Raw genomic sequence first — 19,498 nt, 5'->3', positions numbered from 1 at the left:
GCCAGTGCGATCTAAGAGGGCTGAATGGCCTGTTTCTGCGCATTCTGACTCATCTAAACAGGCAATACCAAGTTTATTAAGAGTGTAGACAGAAACACAGTTGGAAATGAATTGGAGAAGTCTTGGTTAACAGAACAGAAATAGTAAAGCAGCTTTGACCTACTTGAAAACTAAAACTTTTCTTGCATCAGCTGCAACATTGCGCGCTTTGAGAAACCTAACGAAGCGATTCTCTCCCCTGGCTCGCTCTGCTGACTGCGCAGCCGCGAGACCGAGTTGGCCGGGGGGCGGGAGCATTCCGTTGCGTCGACACCAGAGAGGGGCGGAAGTTAGGCGCCGCGAGCTGGTATCGAGCCACGGTTTTGCTGTGGCAATCGCGGCGCAAAAAAACGGTCTCGGAACCCAGCGGCTGCTCAACGGTCGTCCCGAGGAGCGTGACGTCAGCGCGGTGAGTGGTGGGACGTCACGACTGACGCGGATGGGGTGCTTTAGAGGGAATGGGAGGGGAAAGGAAGTGAGGGATGGGGTTGTTGGTATTTGGGGGGCCCCGCTGAAGGGAGAGTGGTCCCCGAAAAATAGGTTAAACTATGGCGCACGGTGCTGTTTGTTTAATTGGGAGTGTCACATCCTCGCCACTCACTGCCAACTCTTTCCTTCGCTGCTTTCTCTTGTGTAAACAGGAGCGTTCCCTTCGAGTTCACTATTTCCCACCTAACCATTAAAACTAGCCCTCGCTCAAGATTAATATAATGATATCTGTTCATGATTTCATGGACCAACCTTCCGTGAATTCCCCGGTGGTTGCAAACGAAGCAGGGGGGAAAAAAGCTTTGCCGGGGACTCTATATGACTCAATGTCCTTGCACTGGTTTTCTCATTATAAGAAATTAGTTAAAAAAAACTTTTGGTATAACGCTGATCTTTGAAATAGGCCTTTAGACCAGGTTCAGGTAGGTTTCAAGCCTTTTGTTTTGAATCCAAAGCTTTGGGAAGGCGACAGAAAAAAGTTTTGCTGAAGGTGATATATGAATCAATATTAATTGCACAGGTTTCTAACATTGTAAAAAATTAGTTTTAAAATTCTGAGCTAGATTTATTTTGACTCGCAATAGTCTGTTAATTTTAATCTTATTTCCAAAAATATAAACTTTGTATATCTTTCCTACTTTTTTTCTTGGTAAGTTATTCATATAGCAGCAACTGCTTTTGTTGCAGGTCTTCCATATGTGTGAAAAGTTGTAAGAATATATAAATGTTGGTGTTCTGTGAGGGTTGTTTATTGTGAACCCTTGATCTTACACAGTGAACTCAATTTTTACATGGAATGCATACAGATCCATTATCCATGCTCTACTTTTGTTCCAATTTTCATTTTAAGTTTTTGGTTCAGTTTACAGCAACTTTTTAAATTTGTGTTCTTTACCAAACTCAATTAATTTTGGTCATTATTGATCTGAAGTCAATAAGGTGCTTCAACTTTTGGTAATAGGACTGATTTTTCAAGTTATGTAGCGAGACTGTTCTTTGATTTTTACACTGACGTCTTGATTTTGAAAGTTGGACACCTGCTACTTATTAGATATGATCATGATGGTTGGCATTAATCTTACTTTGAAATACATCGGGGGGCTTTATCATACGTGCAAGTCCATAAGCAGGGACTTATGAACCTACTTCATAATCTGCCAGGAAATGTTTGGTACTGAAAAGAGATCTTATCAATTATATCTTACTGTAGTTCTCTTACTAAGGCTGTTAGCTGTTTGCTGAATCCTGAAGGTAATCACCAAGTTTGTGCTAGTTGGCAGCTCTGCATTGAAATCCCTCATATTAAGTAACTTCAGCAATTTTTAAAATTTTCTTTAATGCAATCTCGCGGTTATTTTTTCCTATCTCTACTCAGCCTTTTACTTTTTAAAATAACCATGTTTGTGCCACTGGGAAGCTGGCTGGTTGTGAATGACACACATGAGAGACAGAGAGGTAGCTGTTTAGTTTACTTGTAAACGATCTACCCAGAATGTCTGCTCACATTATGTTCTGTACGTAACACACAGGGAAGCTTAACAGCAACTTGTAAGGGTCAAAATATACATGAATACATAACATATCCCTCCCCCCACTTATTGTAAAGGTTTCTCACCCTTCCCATACACAGACCAGCTGCTGAATTATTAACCTTCACTAGAGTTATCATCAAATTCAACCAACAACAAATTTTTTTTTCTAAACTAGGGAAAAAGTGTGAACTGCCTCTATTATTAGACATAACCCTGGGGATTATTCTACTGTATGTGCTGAGGGTTAGTCACTAGAGATTCAATCTGGAGGTTGTCTGTTCCTTTGAGGGTACCAACAATCTGGGGATGATGCCAAAGTCATTTTAGCTCTCAGTGGAGTATGTATAGATCTTGGTTTGGGTACTGGAGCACCTCAGAAAGCATAGGAGATAGGGGAGCACTGGCTGTGTCATTTGATTTTAGCAGATTTTCTGCAGTCGTTGTCTCAGGGGAGATGGAGCCAAGTAGTGTGTTCATTTATTTATTCATGAATTGGTTTCAGCATGCTAGCTAGGTTAAGAACAAACTTTGCATAGTATGTTAGTAGTCCCAAGAAGGATTTTAATTGACTTACATTCTGTAGTGATGGAGCGTCCACGATTAGCTTCATCTTTGACGATGTCTTGTGAGGCCCTGAGCTGTTGATCACATGGCCCAAATGTTGAATTGAAGGTCAAAAGATCTCACACTTGTCCTTCTGGACCCTTAGCCCATATTCTTTGAATCTTTGTAGTGTGGCATCCAAGTTTTGTAGGTGCTCACGCTCATTTTTCCCAGAGTAAATAATCCAAATAGCATCGTACCCCTATCAACCGTATGAGGTTCTGGTCCATTGCTCACTTAAAAAGTGCAAGAACCAAGGTAATGCCAAATGGATGCCTTCGGTACCTGAACATTCCTTTCTGAGTCACTCTGGTCTACAGTTCCTGTGACTGGCTCCACCTGCATCTGGGAGTATGGTTGACACATGTCAATCTTGCAAAAAGGTCATCACTGAGGGGAAGAGGGTATTGTTCAGCCATAAGAGCCAGGTTAATGGGTACCTTGAAGTCTCCATAAAACCTTAAAGCTCATCCCTTTTTAGGACAGGAACTACTGGAGTTGCCCAATTACTTGCGCACACACACATTCCAATACCTTACTCTGGACCAGTTTTTTCAATTCAGCCTCTACCTTTGTTTTGAGAGTGTACGGAATAGGTCTTGCCTACAGGCATTTGAGGTTGTGACGGGCTTAACAGCCAATTTAACAATGATTCCTTTCGTACTGCCTGGTTTTTTAATACCTCTTATAGACCAGTGCTCCAACCAATCAAATGCAGTTTGTACCAATTGAGTTTGAGCAGCCCAGAAGTGCTGGATAACTGTCTTTACCAATGTACAGCAGAAGTTTCCTTCTCTGTTTGTTAATCTCCTCTGTAACATGAACTACTCCCCTCACCAGTCTAATTTTGTAAAGTCAACCTTGCTCCTTCTGGGGTGAGATGTTGCAATTCTCTTTGTAAGCTCTCTCTGACACCAACGATAATGCAGCACCCATGTCCACATGCCCCATTCAACCACAGGTTCACACAATAGCCATCTCTCTTTCCTAAAACAGATAAAACAAGCAAAGCTTTTTCAACCACAGAGTGAGAGTCACTCATTCCAACATGCAAAGCTTTTTCAACCACAGAGTGAGAGTCACTCATTCCATCCTCATATTACTCCATCTCGTTCACGTTTCTTTTTTTTCCCCAAAAGAAGTTATTTTTCTATATGACAGTATTTTTGGTTGACAGTGTCTTTTACTTTTATAGGTGTGTTCAATATGTCCTTTTTTTGCCACAGCTTCAGCAGTCTAAATCCTTATACAGGTTGACCTTCACTAATCCGGCACCATTGGGACCTGAGGAGTGCTGGATTAGTGAAAATGCCGAATTACAGAAGGATCATGTTAAGCATAATCAGTGCCGGATTATTGAAGTAACTGGGTTACAGGTCGTCGAATTAGTGAAGGTCGACCTGTACCATCATTCTGTTGCTGAATGCCCAATTTGGCCCCAAAGGTAACATTGATTGCTAATAGGTATCTTATTCTTAAAATCAGTAGGAACTTTATGATTTTGGGAAGATGATAGCTGTGCTTCTTTAGCTGCCGTCTCCATAGATGTACTAATCTCAATTGCCTTCTGTAATAGTCTATTTTCTGAAAGCAAACATTTTTGAACTGCCTCACTGATGTTACAAGTCTATCATGTAACATGTCAATCAGTGACTGTCCAAAATTTCAGTGTTCAGACAATTACTTCAGTATTGCCACAAACTGAAATAGACTCGCCTTCCTCTTGATTTGTTTTTATATAAAATCTAAACCACTTAGCAATGATCAAAGGTTTAGGTGAATAGTGGTCCTATAAGACTTTTAACTACAGTTTGTCCTCATACGGCTTATTACCAGGCTTAGGTTACACTAGACTACATAATAAATGATTTTATACCCATCACAGTCAGAAAAGTTGGAACATAAATATCATCTGAAATTTGATTTGCCGGTGCAAAATATTCAAATCTTTCAGTTTATGAACTCCATTGTACTGTCATTTCATCATACGGCCCCATATCGCCAAACATCGTCACCATTTTACCGTTTTCAAACACAATTGTGTTCCAGAAAAGTTAATTAGTCTCATCTGTCTGTCTCCCCCTCTCTCCCCCTGCACCTCACTCCGCCTCTCGCTCCCTCCACCTCCTTTTTTAATTTATCTCCCTCTCCCCTCACCACACTTTCTGCGGCCGTTTTCTCGTATTTTCACTCACCCACATTACACAGCTGTGTTGCACATGGACTTTTCTTTCCAAAGAGAACAAAACAATAAATATCGCATGGGGACTTGTCACCTCACCACTAGTTGTTATGTTTGTGGTACTAGGAAGCCGGGTAACTGTGAGTAATGCACATGAGAGACAGAGAGGTGAGGAACTAATATACTGTTGTTTAACTTACTTGTAAGTCACCTACCCAGAATTCCCTCTCACAGTACATTTAGTACATAACATACAGGGAAGCTTGATAGCAACCCCATAAGGGTCAAAATATACATGAATACATAACAATTTCCACTATCGAGAACATCCACAACAAACTGGAATTATTCAGTAATATTAATTGCTGAAAGGATACATTGAAAACCTGCCTATTCTCATTACCTGTCACTCATTTTGTCCAATCAGTTTTTTTGAAGTTAAGATGTTTATGACTATTCAATGTGACAACCACAGTAATTTTTGTAATAATTGTAATAATTGAAAGTGTTGGTTTAATATTTTCAAGAGATCTTAAAATGAGAGATCATTAGCTTTGTCAGAAGCTTGATAATGCTTGGTTGCTAAGAATTTTATAGTTTTTTTTGTTAATGGATGCCTTTGCTAATCATTCTAGAATAAATATTTAGCCTATCTTATTCCAAAGTGCAATACTTTACATTTATTTGCATTAAGGTCTTCCCTCAAATTCCATAACTGATTTTGCTTCAGCTTAATAAGCTAATATTAGTACAGAATTTATTAAATCCTTAAATTTCTGTGTTTATTTGGATATACCTTCAGTTTGTCTTTATTCATAATTGCATCCTTTTTGTGCTATTTTCTAGGCTTTATTATTTTGACAACTACACACGCGATTCCACAATGTCTTAATCAATGCCTTATACACTGCAATTGCCACTTTGGTTTTATATTTAATGTTTCTTTATGAAAATGTACTTTTGGTGATTTCTATTCATAATTCTTATTTTAAAGATTCTTGAGTGTGCTTAATTTTTTTGGTCCACTCTTGAAAGTTGTAAATACCTACCTCTGGACTATTTTTCTAATTTATTATATTTGCTTTCTATGAGATTCAAGGTTAGTTTTTCTCAACTAGTTTTAAACAGGTTAAAACATGATTTGATATGATAATCAGGTAAATAATGTAAACAGTGACAGGTTGTTTTCTCTTGTGCCAATTTAACATATTATAAATGGAAAATGAAGTTATTCTATAGCAGACTACTAAAATGTTCTTTGTACTGCAAAACATTATTAAAATACACAGAATTAGAATCAGGATCAATATCATTGACATATATTGTGAAATTCATTGTTTTGCAGCAGCAGTACAGTGCAAGAAATAAGACTTTACTATAAGTTACAATAAAAATAAATAACCATTCTCTGGAGGAACTTGGCAGGTCAAGCAGCATCTGTGTGGCAGGAATTCTCTCCCCTCTTTCTCCTATGCTCCAATGAATGAAGTCCTAGTCTGGATTGGGTGTTGTGTAATGAACTGGATATAATTAGTGAGCTTAAGGTAAAGGAATCCTTAGGAAACAGTAATCATAACATGTTAGTCCCCTTAGGAAGCAGTGATCATAATATGCTAAAATTCACCATGCAATTTGAGAGGGAGAAGCTAAAGTCAGATGCATCATTATTACAGTGGAGTAAATGGAATTACAGTGGCATGAGAGAGGAGATGGCCAAAGTTAATTGGAAGGGGACAGTAGCGGGGATGACAGCAGGGCAGCAATGGCTGGAGTTTCTGGGAGCAATTTGGAAGGCGCAGGATGGAGACACCCCAAAGAAAAAGAAGTATTCTAAAGGCAGGATGACACAACTGTGGCTGACAAGGGAAGTCAAAGCCAACATAAAAGCACAAGAAAGGGCATATAATAGAGGGAAAAATAGTGGGCAGTTAGTGGATTGGGAAATGTTTAAAATCAATGGACGACTATTAAATAAAACCATAAGGGGAGAAAAGATGAAATATGAAGGTAGCTAGGCAGTAATATAAAAAATGATACCAAAAATTATTTTAGATATATAAAGAATAAAAAAGAGGCGAGAGTAGATATTGGACCACCGGGAAATGACACTAGAGAAATAGAAACAAGGGACAAGGAAATTGTGGACAAACTAAATAAGTATTTTGCATCTGTCTTCACTGTGGAAGATACTATGGTATGCCAGAAGTTTGAGAGTGTTAACATAGAACATAGAATAGTACAGCACAGTACAGGCCCTTCGGCCCACAATGTTGTGCCAACCCTCAAACCCTGCCTCCCATATAAGCCCCCACCTTAAATTCCTCCATATACCTGTCTAGTAGTCTCTTAAACTTCACTAGTGTATCTGCCTCCACCACTGACTCAGGCAAGTAAGAAATCTTCCTCTAATATTCCCCTTGAACTTCCCACCCCTTACCTTAAAGCCATGTCCTCTTGTATTGAGCAGTGGTGCCCTGGAGAAGAGGCGCTGGCTATCCACTCTATCTATTCCTCTTATTATCTTGTACACCTCTATCATGTCTTCTCTCATCCTCCTTCTCTCCAAAGAGTAAAGCCCTAGCTCCCTTAATCTCTGATCATAATGCATACTCTCTAAACCAGGCAGCATCCTGGTAAATCTCCTCTGTACCCTTTCCAATGCTTCCACATCCTTCCTATAGTGAAGTGACCAGAACTGGACACAGTACTCCAAGTGTGGCCTAACCAGAGTTTTATAGAGCTGCATCATTACATCACGACTCTTAACTCTATCCCTCGACTTATGAAAGCTAACACCCCATAAGCTTTCTTAGCTACCCTATCCACCTGTGAGGCAACTTTCAGGGATCTGTGGATATGTACCCCCAGATCCCTCTGGTCCTCCACACTACCAAGTATCCTGCCATTTACTTTGTACTTACTCTGCCTTGGAGTTTGTCCTTCCAAACTGTATCACCTCACACTTCTCAGGGTTGAACTCCATCTGCCACTTCTCAGCCCACTTCTGCATCCTATCAATGTCTCTCTGCAATCTTTGACAATCCTCTACACTATCTACCACCAACCTTTGTGTCATCTGCAAACTTGCCAACCCACCCTTCTACCCCCACATCCAGGTCGTTAATAAAAATCACGAAAAGTAGAGGTCCCAGAACAGATCCTTGTGGGACACCACTAGTCACAATCCTCCAATCTGAATGTACTCCCTCCACCACGACCCTCTGCCTTCTGCAGGCAAGCCAATTCTGAATCCAACTGGCCAAACTTCCCTGGATCCCATGCCTTCTGACTTTCTGAATAAGCCTACCATGTGGAACCTTGTCACATGCCTTACTAAAATCCATATAGATCACATCCACTGCACTACCCTCATCTATATGCCTGGTCACCACCTCAAAGAACTCTATCAGGCTTGTTAGACACGATCTGCCCTTCACAAAGCCATGCTGACTATCCCTGATCAGACCATGATTCTCTAAATGCCCAGAGATCCTATCTCTAAGAATCTTTTCCAACTGCTTTCCCACCACAGACGTAAGACTCACTGGTCTATAATTACCCAGACTATCCCTACTACCTTTTTTGAACAAGGGGACAACATTCGCCTCCCTCCAATCCTCCGGTACCATTCCCATGGACAACGAGGACATAAAGATCCTAGCCAGAGGCTCAGCAATCTCTTCCCTCGCCTCGTGGAGCAGCTGGGGAATATTTCGTCAGGCCCCGGGGACTTATCCGTCCTAATGTATTTTAACAACTCCCAACACCTCCTCTCCCTTAATATCAACATGCTCCAGAACATCAACCTCACTCATATTGTCCTCACCATCATCAAGTTCCCTCTCATTGGTGAATACCGAAGAGAAGTATTCATTGAGGACCTCGCTCATTTCCACAGCCTCCAGGCACATCTTCCCACCTTTATCTCTAATCGGTCCTAATCACCTGCAAGTTCTAGCCTTATAGCCTCATAATTTGCCCTTCCCTAATTAAAAGTTTTTCTGTCCTCTCTGATTCTATCCTTTTCCATGATAATGCTAAAGGCCAGGGAGCAGTGGTCACTGTCCCCCGATGCTCACCCACTGAGAGATCTGTGACCTGACCCGGTTCATTATCTAGTACTAGATCTAGTATGGCATTCCCCCTAGTCGGCCTGTCCACATATTGTGACAGGAATCCGTCCTGGACACACTTAACAAACTCTGCCCCATCTGAACCCTTGGAACTAATCAGGTGCCAATCAATATTAGGGAAGTTAAAGTCACCCATGATAACAACCCTGTTATTTTTGCACCTTTGCAAAATCTGCCTCCCAGTCTGCTCCTCTGTATCTCTGCTGCTACCAGGGGGCCTATAGAATACCCCCAGTGGAGTAACTGCTCCCTTCCTGTTCCTGACTTCCACCCATACTGACTCAAAAGAGGATCCTGCTACATTACCCACCCTTTCTGTAGCTGTAATAGTATCCCTGACCAGTAATGCCACCCGTCCTCCCCTTTTTCTGCCCTCTCTATCCCTTTTAAAGCACTGAAATCCAAGGAATATTGAGAATTCTTTCCTGCCCTGGTGCCAGCCAAGTCTCTGTAATGGCCACTCCATCATAATTCCATGTATGTATCCAAGCTCTCAGTTCATCACCTTTGTTCCTGATGCTTCTTGCACTGAGGTACACACATTTCAGCCCTTACTGCCTTTACACCATTTATTCTGCTTCTCTTTCCTCAAAGCCCCTCTATATGTTAGATCTATATGTTAAGGGGCAGAAGTGAGTGCAGTTGCTATTACTAGGGAGATGGTGCTTGTGAAACTGGAAGGTCTGAAGGTAAATAAGTCACTTGGACCTGATGGACTACGCCCCAGCATTCTAAAAGAGGCAGCTGAAGAGATCGTGGACGCATTAGTAATGATCATTCAAGACTCGCTAGTCTCTGGCATGTTTCCACAAGACTGGAAAATTGCAAATGCCACTCCATTCTTCGAGAAGGAAGGGAGGCAGAAGAAAAGAAATATAGGCCAGTTAAACTGACCTCAGTAGTTGGGAAGATGTCAGAATTGATTGTTAAAGATGTAGTTTCAGGGTACTTGTAGGCACATGAAAAATTAGGCCTAACTCAGCATGGTTTCCTTAAAGGAAAATCTTATGTAACACTCAGCTCTATCAACTCACGTTTGTCTGGGGGAAACTGCTGTCTGCCCGCCAAACTGTGTCTACGTTTGCGTAGATGCTGTGTAATGCACCCCGGTACAAACCCACAAGGTAAAGTATCTGACAGTACACAATGTACAATTAAATGATTACATGTTACAACTCTTTTAGGTGATGTGGTTAGTAGAAACAAATAACACAAAGGCACCACTCAGTAAGTTTATGAGTCTTGTGCACAAAATATAATTCACTGGAGCTCACGCCTTCCCGATCAATCCACAATCGACTTCTGAACTTCGGACAGCATCTGAACGGTCGAAATCCGGTATCCACCATCTGGGACCCCCAGCCACTCCCGCACTCGCCCTTTCTCTTCGCTTGCCTCGCAGAAAAGCCTGCCTACTCTCTCTCAGTTCCCCCCTATACAGGATAGCATAACGGGTCATCATTGGTTAGTTCCCTGTTATCTGTAACTTTAACCCAAACATGGCAGCTATTAACATTTAACATCATTTAACATTGCAGAGAAGCCATTTCATATAATACTACAGAGAAGCCATTTTGTTAGCCTTAACAGTTAACATTACAGTTAATATTACTGAGAACCCTACATTCTACCCCCACCGAATTTAGTCATGCCCTCATGACTTTCACATAATTCGCCAACCCCTCCTACAAAACACAGAGCCCAATCCAAGTACAGAGTGTTCTCAAGTAATGTTATGTCTTAGTTTGGAAAAAATTAGAAGTAGAGCTTTTGATCCTCGATTCGATTTTGAGAGAAGATGGGGCTCCTTTGCCAAATATTATCATTTAATTTGAGTTAATTTATATGGTTTCCTTCCAATCTTATATAAATGTGAATTGGCGGTTGATGATTTTTCTTCTATAAAAAGAGAGAGAGAGATGATTATAAGACGTATTGCTCCAGGAGTTGGTTCCTAATGTTTTTTTTTCTTTTTTTTTTCTTCTTTTTTCTTTTTCTTTCTCTTGTAGTTAGTAGGGTTTTTTCTTTTAGTTAGTTGGGGTTCTCTTTTTTCCTTTTCTTTATAAAAAATAATTTTTTATTATATATTTTTTGATAAGTTTTTTTCAGCTTTAACTATATATATATCAATTTGTTGAAGTCTTGTATCATTTTATAGCTGTAGAAGATTATGTATCAATAAAAATATTTTTAAAATGAAATGAGGCATTACAGAGAAGCCATTTTGTTAGCCTTAACAGTTAACATTACAGTTAATATTGCTGAGAGCCCTACACTTACCTGAAAAATCTGTTGGAACTCTGGGGAAATAACAAGCTGGATTGACAATGGAGAATCAGTTGATGTCGTGTACTTGGATTTTCAGAAGACCATTGACAGGTGCTCACATGATGCTGCTAAGCAAGTAAGAGCTAGGGTATTACAGGAAAGGTACTACCATGGATAGAGCATTGGCTGATTGGCAGGAGGCAAAGAGTGAGGATAAAGGGATCCTCTTGGGATTGGCTGCCAGTGACTAGAGGTGTTTCATAGGGGTCTGTGTTGGGACTGTTTCTTTTTACATTGTATGTCAACAATTTGGATGATGAAATTGGTGGCTTTATGGCTAAGTTTGCAGATGATATGAAGGTAGATGGAGGGACAGATAGTGTTGAGGAATCAGAGAGGGAGCAGGTGGCCTTGGATTAGGAGGTGACAGACGAAATACAGCATTGGGAAGTGTATGGTCATGCACATTGGTAGAAGGAATAAAAGCATAGACCACTTTCTAAATAGGGAGAAAATTCAAAAGTCCGAGATGCAAAAGCATTTGGGCGTCCTCATGCAGGATTCCCAAAAGGTTAATTTACAGGTTGAATCGGTGGTGAGGAAAGCAAACCCAATGTTAGCATTCATTTGAAGAGGACTAGAATATAAAAGCAAGGGTGTAATGCTGAGGCTGTATAAGGCACTGGAGAGACCTCACAGAGTATTGTGAGCAGTTTTGGGCCCATTATCTAAGAAACAATGTGCTCACACTGGAAAAGGTTCAGAGCAGGTTCACAAGAATGATTCTGGGAACGAAAGGTTTATCATATGAGCAGTGATCGAAGGCTCTTGGCCTGTACTGTCTGGAATTTAGAAGAATGAGGGGAGATCTCATTGAAACCTATCAAATGTTGAAGGGCCTAGATAGAGTGGATGTGAAAAGGATGTTTCCTTTGGTGGGGGTGTCTAAGACCAAAGGGAACAGCCTCACAGTAGAGGGACATCCATTTAGAACAGAGATAGAAACATAGAAAGTAGGTGCAGGAGTAGGCCATTCGGCCCTTCGAGCCTGCACCGCCATTTATTATGATCATGGCTGATCCTCCAACTCAGAACCCCGCCCCAGCCTTCCCTCCATACCCCCTGACCCCCGCAGCCACAAGGGCCATATCTAACTCCCTCTTAAATATAGCCAATGAACTGGCCTCAACTGTTTCCTGTGGCAGAGAATTCCACAGATTCACCACTTTCTGTGTGAAGAAGTTTTTCCTAATCTCGGTCCTAAAAGGCTTCCCCTCTATCCTCAAACTGTGGCCCCTCGTTCTGGACTTCCCCAACATCGGGAACAATCTTCCTGCATCTAGCCTGTCCAATCCCTTTAGGATTTTATACGTTTCAATCAGATCCCCCCTCAATCTCCTAAATTCCAACGAGTACAAGCCCAGTTCATCCAGTCTTTCCTCATATGAAAGTCTTGCCATCCCAGGAATCAATCTGGCGAACCCTCCCCGCACTCCCTCCATGGCAAGGATGTCCTTCCTCAGATTAGGGGACCAAAACTGCACACAATACTCCAGGTGCGGTCCCACCAAGGCCCTGCACAACTGCAGCAGTACCTCCCTGCTCCTGCACTCGAATCCTCCCGCCACAAATGCCAGCACACCACTCGCCCCCTTCACCGCCCGCTGCACCCGCATGCCCACCCTCAATGACCGGTGCACAATGACACCCAGGCCTCGCTGCACCCCCCCTCCTCCCAATCGGCCACCATCCAGACAACAATCTGTTTTCCTATTTTTGCCACCAAAGTGGACAACCCCACATCTATCCACACCAAACTGCATCCGCCATGAACCCGCCCACTCACCCAACCCATCCAAGTCACCCTGCATCCTCCCAGCATCCCCCTCACGATGTGGAGGAATTTCTTTAGTCAGAGGGTGGTGAATCTGTAGAACTCATTACCACACAGAGCTGTTCAGGCCAGGTCACTGGGTGCATTTAGGGGGTAGGTTGATAGGTTCTTGATTAGTCAGAGTGTGAAAAGCAGGAGAAAAGGGTTGAGAGGAAAATGGATCAGCCATTATGAAATGACGGAGCAGACTCAATGGGGCCAAATGGCCTAATTCTGCTCCAAATATCATGTGCCTTCAGCCTAAAGCCTTCTTCATCCACATGTCTTCCTGTGACTCCACTTTCAGTGACCCATGTATTTGTAGTTAATCTTTACAGAAATAGGTAGAAAAAGGGAGGAGGTCCTGAAGAGAGAATTCAGGAAGATGGGTAGGAAGCTGAAAAGCAGGATCTCTAGGATAATAATCTCAGGATTGCTACCTGTACCACGTGCTAACAAACTCAAGAATAGCATGATCAGGCATAGTGATGCGTGGCTGAGAGACTGGTGTAGGGGGCAGGGCTTTGGGTTCCTGGATCATTGGGGCCTCTTCTGGGGGAGGAATGACCTGTACAAAAAGGACAGGTTACACCCGAACCCAAAGGGATTCGATATCCTAGTAGGCAGGTTTAATAGAGCTGTTAGGGAGGGTTTAAACTAATTTGGCAGGGGAATGGGAACCAGAGTGATAGGGCTGAGGAAGGGGAAAACAGAAATAAATCAAAGATAGTGTGCAACAGAGATGATAGAAAGGACAGGCAGGAGATGAGGCATAATCACAGCCAGTGGGATGAGTTACAGGGCAATAGAGGCGTAGTGCAGTTAAAACAGAAAGCAACAAATACTGGACTGAAAATGTTTGAATGCCTGCAGCATAGAAATAAAATGGGCGATCTTGAAATTCAGCTACAGATTGGCAAGTATGACTTTGTGGCCATCTCTGAAACTTGGCTAAAGGATGGCTGCCATTGGGAGCTGAAAGTCAAAGAATATACGGTGTATCGGAAAGATAAGTTAGTAGGCAGAGGGGGTGGTGTGGCCCTGTGAATAAGAAATAATATTAAATCATTAGAAAGGGATGACATAGGATCAGAAGGTGTAGAGTTTCTATGGATTGAGTTAAGAAATGGCAAGGGTAAAAGGACCCTAATGGCAGTTGTATACAGGCCTCCGAACAGCAACCGGGATGTGGATTATAAATTACAGCAGGAGATAGAAAAGGCGTGTCAGAAGGCCAATGTCATGATAATGGTTTGGGATTTTAACATGAAAATGGATTGGGAAAACCAGACCAGTACTGGCCCTCAAGAGAGAGAATTTGTAGAATGTCTAAGGGATGGCTTTTTAGAACAGCTTGTTGTTGAGCCCACTGGGGGATCGGCTGTGCTGGGTTGGGTGTTATGCAATGATCCCGATGTGATAAGAGAGGTTAAGGTTAAGGAACCCTTGAGGAACAGTGATCACAGTATGATTGAGTTCACTTTGAAATTTGAGAAGGAGAAACTAAATTCCAATATGTCAGTATTTCAGTGGAATAAAGGAAATTACAATTGCATGAGAGGGGAACTGGCCAAGGTTGACTGGAAAAAGACACTAGTAGGAAGGACAGCAGAGCAGCAATGGCTGGAGTTTGCGAAAAATGAGGGAAGTGCAAGACAGATCCAAATAAGAAGAAATTTTCGAGTGGAAGAAGAACACTATCATGGCTGACAAGTGAAGTCAGAGCCAAAGTAAAAGCAAAAGAGAGGGCATACAAGGAAGCCAAAGCTAGTGGGAAAATAGAGGATTGGAAAACTTTCAAAAACTTTCAGAAGGAAACTAAGAAGATCATTAGGAAGGAAAAGATGAATTATGAAAGGAAGCTGGCAACTAATATCAAAGATACTAAAAGCTTTTTAAGTATGTAAAGAGTAAAAGAGAGTTGAGGGTAGATATAGGACCCATACAAAATGACGCAAGAGATATTGTAATGAGAGACGCAGAGATGGCAGAGGAACTGAATGCGTATTTTGTATGTCTTCACATTGGAAGACATCTGCAGTATACTGAATTTTCAAGAGTGTCAGGGAAGTGAAGTATGTGCGGTGAAAATTATGGCTGAGGAGGTGCTCAGGAAGCTTAATGGTCTGAGGGCGGATAAATCTCCTGAACCTAATGGAATGCACCCTCAGATTCTGAAGGAAGTAGCTGGTGAGATTGCGGAGGCATTCTTTCAAGAATCAATAGATTCTGGCATTGTACCGGATGACTGGAAAATTGCAAATGTTACTCCGCTATTTAAGAAGGGTGGGAGGCAGCAGAAAGGAAACTATAGACCTGTTAGCCTGGTTGGGAAGTTGTTGGAATCAATTGTTAGGGATGAGGTTATGGAGCACCTGGAAGCACATGACAAGATAGGCCAAAGCCAGCATGGTTACCTGAAAGGAAAATCCTGCCTGACAAACCTACTGCAATTCTTTGAGGAAATTACAAGCAGGGTAGACAAAGGAGATGCTGTAGACGTGGTGTACTTGGATTTTCAGAAGGCCTTTGACAAGGTGCTGTACTTGAGGCTGCTTAGCAAGATAAGAGCCCATGGAATTACAGGGGAGTGGAGTCTGCAGGGAGCACTCATGGAGTGAGGTCGCTTCTTTGGCTTCGCTCCATCCCCGTTATTCTTTTCAACCTTTGATCTCCTTGATCTAATCAACTTTAAGTACACCAGAAGATTTATTTTATCTTCTTGATTTACTGATTAATTGATTTCCTTTCGTCAACTGCAAATTTCGAGTTTAGAGAAATGAGTATGAGAGCTAGAACCAAAAATGGGAAAGACGCTGATGGGAACGGAGCAAAGAAGAAAGGTGATTCTAAACAAACGGAATTAACTTACGAAGTTATGGAGGAAATGTTTGAGAAGCAGTGGATAAAGTTATCTGATAGCTTGTCGGCTCAATTTGAACAACATTGCCAAAGCCTCAATGAAGATTTAAAATCAATTACGGACTCTTTGAAATCCCTGGATTCTGATGTTCAGAAACACGATGCCAAAATTTCTGAACTGGATACTAAATCTCAGAAGACGGACACAAAAGTCGAGATCTTAGAGAAGAATCTAGCTTCGACTACTAAACAACTTCAACAACTTAGATCCAAAGTTATTGATCTTGAGAATCGATCGAGAAGACAAAACTTACGTTTAATCGGTTTACCCGAGGATGTTGAGGCTGGAGATCCTGCAATATTCTTTGCTCAACTTTTAAAAGATTCGTTCGGTTCAGTTTTTCCCAATGATCCTCCATTACTCGACCGCGCCCATCGTATACCGTGGACAAAGTCGGCAGCGATTGCTTCTAAACCTAGACCAGTTATTCTTCGTTTCCATTATGTCAATGTTAAAGAACAACTTCTCCAAGTTGCTCGTCGACAGGGGATGATCAAGTATCGCCAGCATTCCTTCAGGATAGTTCAAGATTACAGTCCTGAAGTGATGAAGGAACGACTGACTTTTAAACCTCCAATGTCGGAATACTATCAAAAAAATCTCAAACCGGCTCTATTGTATCCTGCACGTCTCAGAATCTCTCTTCCCGATGGAAATCGTTGTGTTTTCCATTCTACGACTGCTGCCCGAAGCTTTTTGGATGATAAGTTCCCTTCTGATAGAGATACCCTCTCTTAATCTGTGTTGGGTGCTTCTAGCACCAATTCTTTTTTCTTCTGGTGTTTTCTTTATAAAATGAACCTCTTATTATCACGCGATGAAGGTTTATTTTAAGTCTAAGATTTTTGTTCTTTATTTACTACTATAGTTGTTACTCTATAACTTATATAGATTATTTATCTTCTGTAAATTAACATCAGTTTTTTTTTAGTTAACCTTTTGTTTTAATTTTTCCTTTTTCGTTATTATTTATGATATGATTCGACGATTATTTTTAGTTATATGTTTCCTACTTTTGGTTTTTGCATAATCAAAATGGTGATTTGTCTTTCTTTGTTTCTTTTTTGGGACGCCATGTTCCTATGCTTCTTCTTCCCATAATCCTTCTTTCATTTTAGAAGCGATTTTTTATTTATTCGCTTATAACTAATTATATGTACTGATTGCTTTTTTAATTTAGATATTTTACTAATTTTTATTATGTAGATTAATTATTATATTGGTTATTTTTTACATGCATTAGTTTCTGGGAGATCTTTTATTTAACATATATTTTTGGAGTTGCCCCCTGCAGAAATGGGGTTAGAATTAGTTTTAGTTAGAGCTTCTTTCAGCCATTTCTGGCTTAGTTCGGGGTTCTTGGGGATGGGGGGTGGGTCAGTCCTTTTCTTTTTTAATTTTTTTCTATCGGGCTGCTTCAGAACTACCAAGATGTCCGCGGTGTCGGGATTTCCAGTTCCTCTCTAATCATGTATTCCTCTTCCGGTTCTATGAGTTCACATTGTGGTTAACCCTTTTCTTACCAAAGGGTTAACTCTTAATTATGGCTCATACTATTAATTTTGTTTCTTGGAACACAAATGGTTTAAATCATCCTATAAAACGGAAAAAGGTTTTCAAAGTGTTCCAAAGACTGAATGCTCATATTATTTTTGCACAAGAGACTCATGTAAGGAAAGAGGATAATCAACGCTTCTTTAAGTTTTGGAAAAGTCAATAATACCACTCAAATGCTCAAGCCAAAATTAAAGGCGTTTCAATTTTTATTGATCCTTCAATTACATTTATTCATCAAGACATTATTTCGGATCCTAATGGCAGATTTTTGTTAATTACTGGGGTACTTTTTACTAAAAAGGTCGCTATGGTGAATGTTTATGCTCCGAATGTGGATTACCCTGAATTTTTTAAACAATTATTCACTTCCTTTCCTAACTTAAACGAGTATATGTTGATAATGGGTGGTGATTTTAATTTATGTCTGAATCCCATGTTGGACAGATCCATAGCTAGTCCGGCTTTACCGAACAAGTCGGCTACTATTATTAATTCTTTTATGTTGGATTCTGGGATTTTAGAAATTTGGAGATTTCTACATCCAAATGACAAGGAATTCTCCTTTTTTTCACATGTTCACCGTTCTTTTTCCCGAATTGATTATTTTTTGATTGACTCCCGTTTGATTCCAGATGTACTTGATTGTAATTATGATAGTATTGTTATTTCAGATCATGCTCCACTGAAACTTTCCATCAAGTTAATGGACACCTCCTGTACTAGCCGACAATGGCAATTTAACCCTATTTTGCTTCAAGATCAAGATTTTGTCAAATTTATAAAGGAGCAGATCGATTTCTTTTTTTCAACTAATACTACGGACGAAGTTTCCAATGGAACTGTTTGGGATGCCTTTAAAGCTTATATCCGTGGTCAGATCATTTCCTATTCGGCTGGTTTGAAAAACCGTGTTAACAATAAAATACTTTTGTTGGTTGATAAAATTAAAGAAGTCGATAAAAAATATGCTATTTCTCCCAGTAAGGAGCTGTACAAACATAGAGTTGAACTCCAATTGGAACATAGTTTATTATTAACATCCTCCATCGAAAATCAATTAATGAGAACTAGGAGTGATTTTTATATTCATAGTGATAAATCAGGTAAATTACTAGCTAACCATTTGAAATTCGATTCGGTTAAACGTCAAATTACTAAGATTCGTAAACAGGATGATACTTTCACGGTGGATCATGCTGGGATAAATCAAACCTTTCAAGAATTCTATACCTCTTTGTATCACTCTGATTTTCCTCATGACTCTAATTTTATGCATGACTTTTTAAGTAAATTGAGTTTTCCGAAATTATCACCCGAAGAGTCCCTATCATTAGAAACTTCCATTTCAGAGGAAGAAATAATAACTGCAATCTCATCTTTGAATTCTGGTAAAGCACCCGGTCCGGATGGGTTTACAGTGGAATTTTAAAAATTTTTTTCCTCCATTCTTTCCTCTAAGTTGTCTAGAATATTCAAGGAAGCAATCAGCTTAGGTAATTACCACAATCGTTTTATGAAGCCTCTATTTCCTTAATTCTTAAAAAGAATAAAGATCCTACTGATTGTACATCATACAGACCGATATCTCTTTTGAATGTAGACTCTAAAATTTTTTCAAAAATTCTAGCAACTAGATTGGAGAAGGTGTTACCTCAAATTATTTCTATGGATCAAACCGGATTCATTAAGAATCGCTGTTCATCCTTTAATATTAGGAGGTTAATGAATATTGTTTATACCCCTTCATTTACCACCCCGGAATGTATTATCTCTTTAGATGCTGAGAAAGCTTTTGACAGAGTCGAATGGCCTTATCTATTTAATGTTCTTGAGAAATTTAATTTTAATTTGACATTTATATCTTGGATTAAATTGTTATATTACTCCCCGGTAGCCTCG

At 40.5% G+C, this 19,498-nt stretch overlaps 1 protein-coding gene across 3 annotated transcripts in view; it reads left to right on the top strand.

The window, feature by feature from the left end:
• The first annotated feature begins 308 nt into the window (after positions 1-308).
• LOC134344077 (kelch-like protein 5) overlaps positions 309-19,498 on the top strand; it is a 147,987-nt gene continuing 128,797 nt past the window's right edge. For all 3 annotated transcript variants that reach the window (XM_063043295.1, XM_063043294.1, XM_063043293.1), the window contains exon 1: positions 309-448. The gene's annotated coding sequence lies outside the window, so the exon portion shown is untranslated. The remainder of the gene's footprint in view (positions 449-19,498) is intronic.

Source organism: Mobula hypostoma, chromosome 3 (genome assembly GCF_963921235.1).
Source record: "Mobula hypostoma chromosome 3, sMobHyp1.1, whole genome shotgun sequence".
NCBI classification, from domain to species: Eukaryota; Metazoa; Chordata; class Chondrichthyes; order Myliobatiformes; family Myliobatidae; genus Mobula; species Mobula hypostoma.
The sequence above is the reverse complement of the archived record's forward strand: the minus strand, read 5'-3'. Positions and strand labels throughout refer to the sequence as shown.